This window comes from Pteropus vampyrus, unplaced genomic scaffold (genome assembly GCF_000151845.1).
Source record: "Pteropus vampyrus isolate Shadow unplaced genomic scaffold, Pvam_2.0 Scaffold227, whole genome shotgun sequence".
In the NCBI taxonomy this organism is placed as follows: domain Eukaryota; kingdom Metazoa; phylum Chordata; class Mammalia; order Chiroptera; family Pteropodidae; genus Pteropus; species Pteropus vampyrus.
In genome coordinates this window covers 1162263-1170976 of record NW_011889008.1, presented here as the reverse complement: position 1 = coordinate 1170976, position 8714 = coordinate 1162263, and the positions used below count along the sequence as shown (strand labels likewise).

At 57.1% G+C, this 8714-nt stretch overlaps 1 long non-coding RNA gene and 1 pseudogene across 2 annotated transcripts; one reads left to right on the top strand and one right to left on the bottom strand.

The window, feature by feature from the left end:
- Positions 1–2477, top strand: LOC111728765. 2 transcript variants are annotated; one of them, XR_002775941.1, is made up of 3 exons: positions 1–77; positions 1497–1558; positions 1682–2477. It is a non-coding gene; the product is annotated as an uncharacterized LOC111728765 (long non-coding RNA). The 2 variants fall into 2 exon arrangements; XR_002775940.1 differs by having other exon boundaries at positions 1475–1558.
- A 5942-nt stretch (positions 2478–8419) lies between these two features.
- LOC111728781 lies at positions 8420–8538 on the bottom strand (annotated as a pseudogene).
- Positions 8539–8714: the final 176 nt, after the last annotated feature.

The following is an 8714-nucleotide window of genomic DNA, read 5'->3' as shown; positions in this document are numbered from 1 at the left end:
CCCGCACCCGGCCTTGGGATCCCGCAGGCCAGCGCCCCCGACCCTCCCGGCACCCCGTGTTCCTGATTAGATCGCAGGTAACTTGGGAACCAAAAAGGGAGCTTCCCTGTGGTAGTAAAATGTAAGATGCCTCTTGGGGTGATTCTGCTGGGTGTCTGCCTGGGGCTCCCAGAGGGCGGGGCTGGGGAGGCGCGGAGGCAGCTCCAGCTCGGAGCTGGGGGAGGGGCACGGAGCAGGAACTGGGTCTGTTTTTATCCCCATCCGGTGCAGTCGTGTGCCCCGGGCCGTGTCTCTGGAATGGCCACAGCCTCAGGTAGGGAATGCCTGCCTCCTAGTGAGGCATCCCGCCCTTCACCGTTCACTTGGTGGGATGGAGAACTGTAGCGGAGTTGCACACACCTACCTAGTACAGCAGGGCGTCCTAGCCCACCCAGAGGTAATAGACACCTCCCTCTGAACTTGAATCCTACCACACAAAAGTGCGGTCCAAGAGTACTTTTGGAGAAAGAGACACTGTTTCCAGTCTTAGGGCTTTAAATGTTTTCACGGCTTCGTTGAGACTTACTTCCCATACCACAGAATTCGCCCACTTAAAGCGCGCAAGTCCATGGTTTGGGTATATGACATCACTGACTTTTTAACGTGGTGAAATATGTGTAACATAAAATTTACTATTTGAAAACCATTGTTAAGTATGCAGTTCAGTGACATTAAGCACAATCGGTGTTGTGCAGAGGTCACATCACCACCATCTCCAGAACTTTCATCATCCCACTGAAACCTTGTCGCTTTAAGTTATATGCCCCATTCTTCCACCCCCTGGCTCTTCCTAAGCTTAACCTACCCTCTGTCTCAATGAATTTGCCTATTCTAGATGTTTCATATAACTGGAATCATACAGCATTTGTCCTTTTATGTCTGGCTTATGTCACTCAGCATAATGTCTTCGAGGCCCACCCACGCTATAACAGGTATCAGTACTTCATTCTTTTTTACAGGTGAGCAATATTTCATGGTAAAGATGGACCACATTTTGTTTATCCATCTGTTCACCGGGCCTTGAGTTGCTTCCACCTTTTCCCTATTGTGAATAATGTTACAATGAACACTGGCTTTCAAGCCTTTGCTTTGAATTCCTTTGGGTGTATCCGTGGAAGTGGAAGGTAATACTACCTTTAGCTCTTTGAGAGTGGACAAACTTTTCCATAATGGCTGCACCAGCATTGCATGAGGGTTCCAATTTCTCTACATCCTCGCCAACGCTTCTTATTTTCATTATTGTTAGTTAGTATAGCGCTAATTTTAAAAAGTAACATTTCCGTTAGAAACTATATATTCGTTGAAAATAATTTATAAAATACTGAGAAAGAAAACGTTTTGTATTTACCTCCAATGCCACCGCCTAAAGATGACCGCCGCTCATTTTTGGTAATACTATTGGTTTTCATAAGTGTAGACTTGTTTGCTTTCTAAGGCCCCGTTTTTTGGAATGGCAGGATAGCAGCGAGGAAAGAGAGATGGCAAGGGGCGACTGCGAAACCCTGCGAGGGTCGCCCAGGTCAGTCCCCGGCCAGCGGGGGGTGGGGGTCATGTCGGGCAGTCTGCGGGTCTATGCACAGGTCCATTATTAGAGGCGACCAGGATCGCGGGCTCACTCGCGGCCTCATTTCCCTCCCTGAAGGGCGGCTGCGAGAGAGTTTAAGGAGCGACCACGCGGGCCCCGCGCCGGCGGCCCGCATGCTACCCGGCCACAACCCAAGCCACCTAAGCAGCAGCGCGGCCAGGCCTGCCAGGAGCCGCGCACCCATTGGCGGAGAGCGCGGCCTTCCGGGCCAATCACAGAGGGCGGTAGCTCAGCGGCCAATGGGAGTGCGGTGGGCGGGGAGAGGACAAGCGCGTGCGCACTGGGCGCCGCGCGCGACCCATTCCTCGCCACCTGGGGGTTGCTGCAGGGGAGTCCCCGGGTTCCTCGGGGTCTTCTTTTGAAATCCGTCCGCGGCCCTACCTCCCGAGGGTCTCGCAAACGTGCTGCCCCTCTCCGGCAGTGCGGGGACCCCCTCACGCCCTGCCATCCCACGCACCCTGGGCACCCCGAATTTCTAACCAAGACTGGGAGGTGGAAGCCCTGTTTTGCCGCGGAGCTGTCATTATTGTAAGAGAATAAACGCTCACTACAAAAGGGAGACGCGGAATTTACGAGACGGCCCCCTCGGAGCCCGGTGGGCGACATCTGGCAGCGACATTAGGCAAGAGGAGTCCCATTATCTAGAGACAAAGGCGGCCCTGGCCCTCGAGGCCGCAACGGCGGGGGTCCCTGTCGGCCCCCTACTCAGGCGGGCGCGAGACAGCGGAGAGTCTCGGCGGCGGATCGCGTGCTCCCCGGTTCGGGGCGGGCCAGCCCGCACTGCCCGTGGCGTGCTGCCCCCCTCCCCTCCCCTCCCCTCCCTCCTCTCTCCCTGCGGGTCCTCTTCCGTCCCTCCCCCCACCCCTCCCCCAACCCGGCAGCCAAGCGCCAAGGTTAAGAGGAAAGGCTTCGGGACAATTTTCACTTAGTCAGCTCTGCTTGGGACAATAACGGACAGAATCAAGGCGTCTGCGACGCCCGCCCCTTCCGCGGAGATAACTTATCGAGGGTTCTGAAGGGCGCGCGGGGGCCGGGGATCTTCCGGGACAGGATCTGGCCCCTTCCCAGGGAAGCCCGGCCTCCCGCAGGGTCCGGCGGCCCTGCCGCCCACGCAGCCCTACCCTCGGGCCCCGCCTCCGCCCCTGTCCGGCCGGGCGGGGCTGTGCACAAAGGCCGCGGGGACCCGCAGCCTCAGCGCGGAGAAGTCCCTTGCACGTGACCCTGACCCAGCTGACCTAGACCGAGGCCCCGGGGCAGCCCAGGGGAGCCCTTCAGGACTGAAGGGGGATGGGCTGAGTGAGCAGACCGGCGAGCAGGTGTTGGCCCGCACTCCCTCCACGCGGAGAGCCTAGCCGGGTGCAAGGAGCCCTTTGGAGACGGATGGGGGTGGCAGGGCAGGCCACACCTCGCCCCTGAGCACAATGCCCCACCCCCGGCCGTGGGGATCTGTGACGGGAAGAACCCGGGGAACCTATCACCCCCATCTGCCTCCCTCCTCCCTGTTGCAGAGAGGCCTTTGATCCCCAAGGGCTGCCCGGGTGTAGGTCAGAAATGCCCCAACCTGCGCGGGGCGGGCAGCGGGGGGGGGGGGGGAGGGGGCGGGACCCATCCAGGCAGAGCTCTGCCTCTCACACCTGGGGAAACCTGAGTGGCTCTGCTCCTGCCGGTGCCCTTGCCCAGCTGCCACACTGCACCCAGAGAACCAACACCCACCAAAGCCTTCTGGGGACTCGCAGGCCTCACCTAATCTGACCTCCCTGCCCCACGTACCACCATCTCATGGCCCCATGGCCTCCCTGCAGCTCCTGGAGTGCACCCAGCTGCCCTCACCCTCTGGGGCGTGCTCCTCCCCCTTGCCGCTAGCGGTCCCCGTCTTCTCAAACCTTTGCTCGAATGGTTGCCTCCGGCCTCCTCTTTGAACTTCGACCCCGCCTCTCCCATCTCCTCCCCGTGCCAGTCCGAGCTTTGTTCCTCAAGCTCTAACACACGACAGTGTCCTTGTCTTTCGTCTTTCGTAGTGTTTCCCTCAACTGGGACAGTTCTTTCTGCCCATTGTGTTCCCAGCTGCATCCTGCCTGGCTCCCAGGAGGCCCTCTCCAAGTATTCTCTGACAATAACGTAGTGACCACAAATCCATATAAATCCGTAGACCCCCTTTCCTGTCGAGGTCCTCCCTCCTGGCCCTGCATCAGAGCCAGTGCCGCGGGCTCGCAGCCACTACGCGTCTTACACGACGAAACGTTGATTTTCTCAGCGGATCAAGGGGCCTCTATCAACCCACGAGGAAGACAGCAGCACTTCGGTAGGAAAGAGGCAGCGGTGGTGAACGGACACTCCAGGACGGCCCCAGACGGCTGGGAAGAGGCTCGGCCCTCCAGAAATCAGACATGCACGCGCAGAGGACCTGAGGCCTCCTTCTCACCTGGCAGACTTGCAAACATTGCAGGGCGGTCATGGCTGGTGTTGGTGAGAAAAGGCGCCCACGGTGAGAGGCAGGACAGGCCCCCCAAGCCCTTGCAGGTTTGCGTGGAGGACCCAGTTGGAGGGGAGGGGGCCTCATGCCAGCTCCTCAAGAAACCCAGGCTCAGCTCCGGCTGTGCAGGAGCCCTGAGCTGTCGCCGCACTGTGCAGCCACACGCGAGGATGCCCGCCAGACCTTCCCCGCCAGGACGGCCCCCTCCTGCCTGCCCCGTCTCTTTCCCAGCGCAGTCTGCATCTGATGTTCCCGAAGCACTAGCCAGCCTGGCTGGTGGGTGCCAAGTTGGTGGGGGGACTCCACTCTCGACCTGCCCCTCATTAGCCCAGGGGCACCGTGCAGTTGGCAGGAAGCAGCCAAAGCAGCCCCCGAAATGCTCATTAAAGAGCCGATCAATCACTGTTCCATCCCCTCCCCCACCCTCTGAGTCATGGCCTGACGTTCTTGACTTTGAGGCATCTAATTTATCTTTAAAATGGGCAGGACCTGTACAGGGGCCCGGCAGAAACGAGAACTGACAGTATCTCCTGACTCTGGGTGGCTGGTGCAGCGGGTCCCCAGCACTAGAAGCTGTCCCAGACTCCCTGACACGCCCGGCGTGGCTCTGGGCCACTCACTGTGCAGTGGCTGCTGCTGTCCCCGGCAGCTGGCCTCTCTCCCCCAGCCCCAGCTGGCAGGAGAGCGGTGCCTGGGGGAGGGGGGGCGAGGCACTGGGCCCGACGAGGCTGTGGGGACAGTGCATTATTCCTTTGCCTAAACAGCCAAGACAGGCAAGATCTGTGAGCGTCATGCAAAGGGACTTTTTTGCAGCGAATGAATGTTTTCAGGAAAAAGAATCAAAGAAAGTGTCCAAGAGAATTCTGTGTCTATGCTGGACAGGCCGAAGCCGTCAGAGCCTGCAGGGCCTCCTGAGAAAGGATTCCAGAAGAATCCCAGCAAAAGAGCCACCTTTTACTTTCTAGGTGTGGCCATCAACCTGCTTCGAGTGGACCCGAGGCATCTTAGTAACAAACATGTAGCCAGGAGACACTTGCACAGCAGCAGCCACCTGTGGTGGGCTCCTGGGATGGCCCCTGGTCCTATGCCCTGGGGTCCCCTCCCACACTGCACCGGGGTCAGCCATGTGACCTGTGGAACAGGGCAGAGCCGATGGTGCTTCTGAGATTAGGTTGTGAGACACTGCAGCTGTCACTTCTTCTGCCCTGCGAGAAACAGAGGCCTCCGGCCAGCAGCCACATGAGCCCGTTCCGTTAAGTCGTCAGAGACCGTGGACCCAGCAGTGTGGGAGACCCTGAGCCAGGACCACCCAGGAAAGCCACACGCAGAAGCGACGCGCCACCCAAAGCAGAAGGTGGAGCGGATGCCGCGGTGCCCACAGGAGCCAGCTGTGAGACCGGAGAGGGGAGGCACTGTGGCCACGGCGGCCCGCTCCCGACGGAGGACGGCGGGCGGGGTCGGGCCCCGGCCTGGCCCAGGCAGCTCCCCGGTTCTCCTGGCATTCGTTGCACGTGGTGCCCCAGCCCAAAGGTCTTGCTCCCCCTGTGCACCGCGGGATCACACGGGTGAGGAAACCGAGGCACGAAGAGGCTGAGCGACCTCGCCGAGATGGCACGGCGCAGCCGTTCGGTGGCACAGCCAAGATCCCAGCCTGGCAGGCGGGCTGCGAAGCCGCGCTCTTAACCACTGCCGTCGCTGCTTCCCGCCTGTTGGGGTGGCCTCCCGTCAGCCATGCTCCCCACATCAGCCACCAGGGGGCCTGCCCCCAGCTGCCCCTATATGCAGGGAGGTCAATACTGTCTCCCCCAGCTGATTGGTCAGGCTGTCCAGGTGTCGGCCAATCAGAACACAGTTTCCCTGACTGCAGATCAGCGGCAACGCTGGTGACTTTGGGTCTAGTCTCGCCTGAGCCTAGGCGCAGCGTAGGGGAGGGCAGATCCGCAGTTACTTTGCCACCTTGAAAGAGGCCAACGCAAACACAAAGCAGGCAGCTGGGACGGGCAGAGCTGAGAAGACCAGAGAGAAGCCTGCAGAGCCCTGATCAATTTGTGCCTGAAGCGTGTGGCTAGTTACATGAAGCTCCATGCAAGGGCCAAAGACCACTGCCCGCCCCAGCCCTGCAGCTTGGCCTATGCTGGCAGGTCAGATGTTCCCATTGAGACCTTGTGTCTTGAGATAGTGACAGAAAGAAGTAGATTCTTTGGACCAGCAGCAGCGGCACTGAGAGTTTGGGTCCCCACAATAGAGGGTACAAAGGCAGGGGACCCCACAACTAGACCATTCTAGGTGCACCAGGCCGGATGCCGGCTTCCTTGGCTCCTGCCCACCTGCCAGGAACAGCTCTCGGTGGCTTTGGCGGGCTGCCCGATCTCGTTCCCCAAACCATGTCGTCTCACTTTGTCATGCCGGGTTGGGGACCTGTTGCTTACAACCAAAAATCCTCACTGAGGACATGGCCTGTGATGAACGTTGTAGTACGTGACAGAGCCATCGGGCACCGTGCAAATCTCACCTGGCCCAAGGTACGCCAGCTGAGAACGGGGTACCGGCTGGGGATAAATTCAAATGCAAGCAGCAGAACGCCCGATTAACGGGAGTAAACGCGCAGGGGCTTATTTCCCTCATACGACCAGAACTCCAGAGGCGGAGTGTCCCCATCAGGGCCCTGGACGCTCTCGGTCTTTTCGCTTTGTCTTCTGTCGCAGGTGGACTCGGACTTTTGTCCTCATGGTTTACAAGCTGGCTGCTGGAACTCCAAACATTTCATACACCTCCACGGTCAAGGCATGAAGAAAGGAGGAAGAAGCAGGGCCAGCCATATCCGTCCCCTTTTATAGAAAGAAACCTCCCAGAAGTCCCTGCTGTGAATTCTCCCTCAGGCCATATTGGCCAGAACAGGCCACACGACCACCCACCCTGGGAAGGTTCTGAGAGGGCAGGAAACCAGGTCGCTGTGGTTGGCCTTGACCGTGACGGGCAAGGTCACTATGCGGATTTCAGTCGTTGCTTCTGCATCGATAAGAGTTTCTAGAGATGAGGTCACCTCCCCCTTCCTGGGACAGCCGGGGAGACCCCGCACACATGGAGGCTCCCGCACAAATGTCCGTGTCTCTTACAAGTGGGTAACTTCTACTCAGTTTTCAGAGCCTCTCCCTTGTCTGCTCTTTCTTAAAAATAAACAGCTAAAATAATCCTTATGCCAAAAGTGTGTTTCAGGGTGACAAATTCTGTTCTCCTTCAGCTCCTGGAGACAAACTTGTGCAGCATGTGACCGTACTGAATACTGTAGACGACTTGTGTAACGCAACATGTCACTAACATGCTGATCAAAGAAAAACCAGGTCATGGAAAAGCATCCCCCTTATGTGTGAAAAGATGTCGGTGTCATTACTGCAAAGCATAGAAGGGGCGTCTGCTTCTGGCCAACGTGGGGTAAGGGCGTGGGGTTTGCGTTCCTGCCGTAAATAAGGAGAAAACAGGGAAGAAAATGCAGGAAGCAGCTGCGTGTCGACTGTGGCTCCTGGGAGGCGATCCCTGCGGTGGCCTCGCCTGGCGCCTGGAGGCCCTGTGTGGACTAAGGCACAGAGCACAGAGGCTCCCTGAGTTGAGACACGGAGACTGGAGCTTGGAGAGGCTGAGGCGGTCGGGACTGCGGGCCGTGCCCACGCGAAGGTGGCATCAGCTCCAGCCTCGACACGGAGGCCCCTCTAGGCTTAAATGTGTGTGCAAGGAAACCCACGAGACCCAGCGAGGAACGGCTCCCAGAGAGCTGCAAGCCAAGCTCACCGGGGACCGAGAGGCACCTGGGCTCCCGTGGGACCTCATTAAGCACTCGGCACGTTTGGTGAAGATTCCGCAAGAGTCACATGAGCCGCCGGTCTAGACAATCCCAGAATCAAAGGCGGATCTAGGCTCGTTTTAACAAAGCTTTCAAATCACCTCAGAAAGATCAAACTGCTCTGCCATGAGCTGACTTCCTGTCAAAACAAACTCCAACACTCTAAAAAAAAAAAAAAAAAAAGACAATGAAATCCAGAGATTCAAGACTATAACATTTACAATGTTCAGCATTGGGTGAAAGCGACTAGACATGTAGAAGCAGGAAAATGTGATTCATAACCAGGAGAAAAAGCAGCCGACAGAAACAGACCCGGGTATGAAAGAGACGGTGGGATTAGCAGACAAGGGTTTTAAAACAGAGGTTTTACATGTTCAAGAATTTATTTATTTCTTTATTTTAGACAAGGCAACCCTTGGTTGACCTCACAGATTGCAAAGACATTGTCAGCTTACAATCCCTTATTTTTAAAAAAATTTTTTTATGCCTGCAGCACCTAGTCTTCCTAGGTGGTCTCCCATCCAAGTACTAACCAGGCCCGACCCTGCTTAGCTCCCGAGATCAGACGGGATCGGGCTTATTCAGGGTGGCGTGGCCGTAAACTAAGAATTTAAAACAAAATGGAACATCTAATGCTGAAAAAATACAATACTTGAAATTAAAAATGAACTGTGGGCTTAATAGCAGCAGATAGACAAGCCAAACAAAATATCAGTGAGCCTGAGGACATAACAGTAGAAATAGTGCAAACTAAATCACTGGCAGAGACTGTGAAAAAC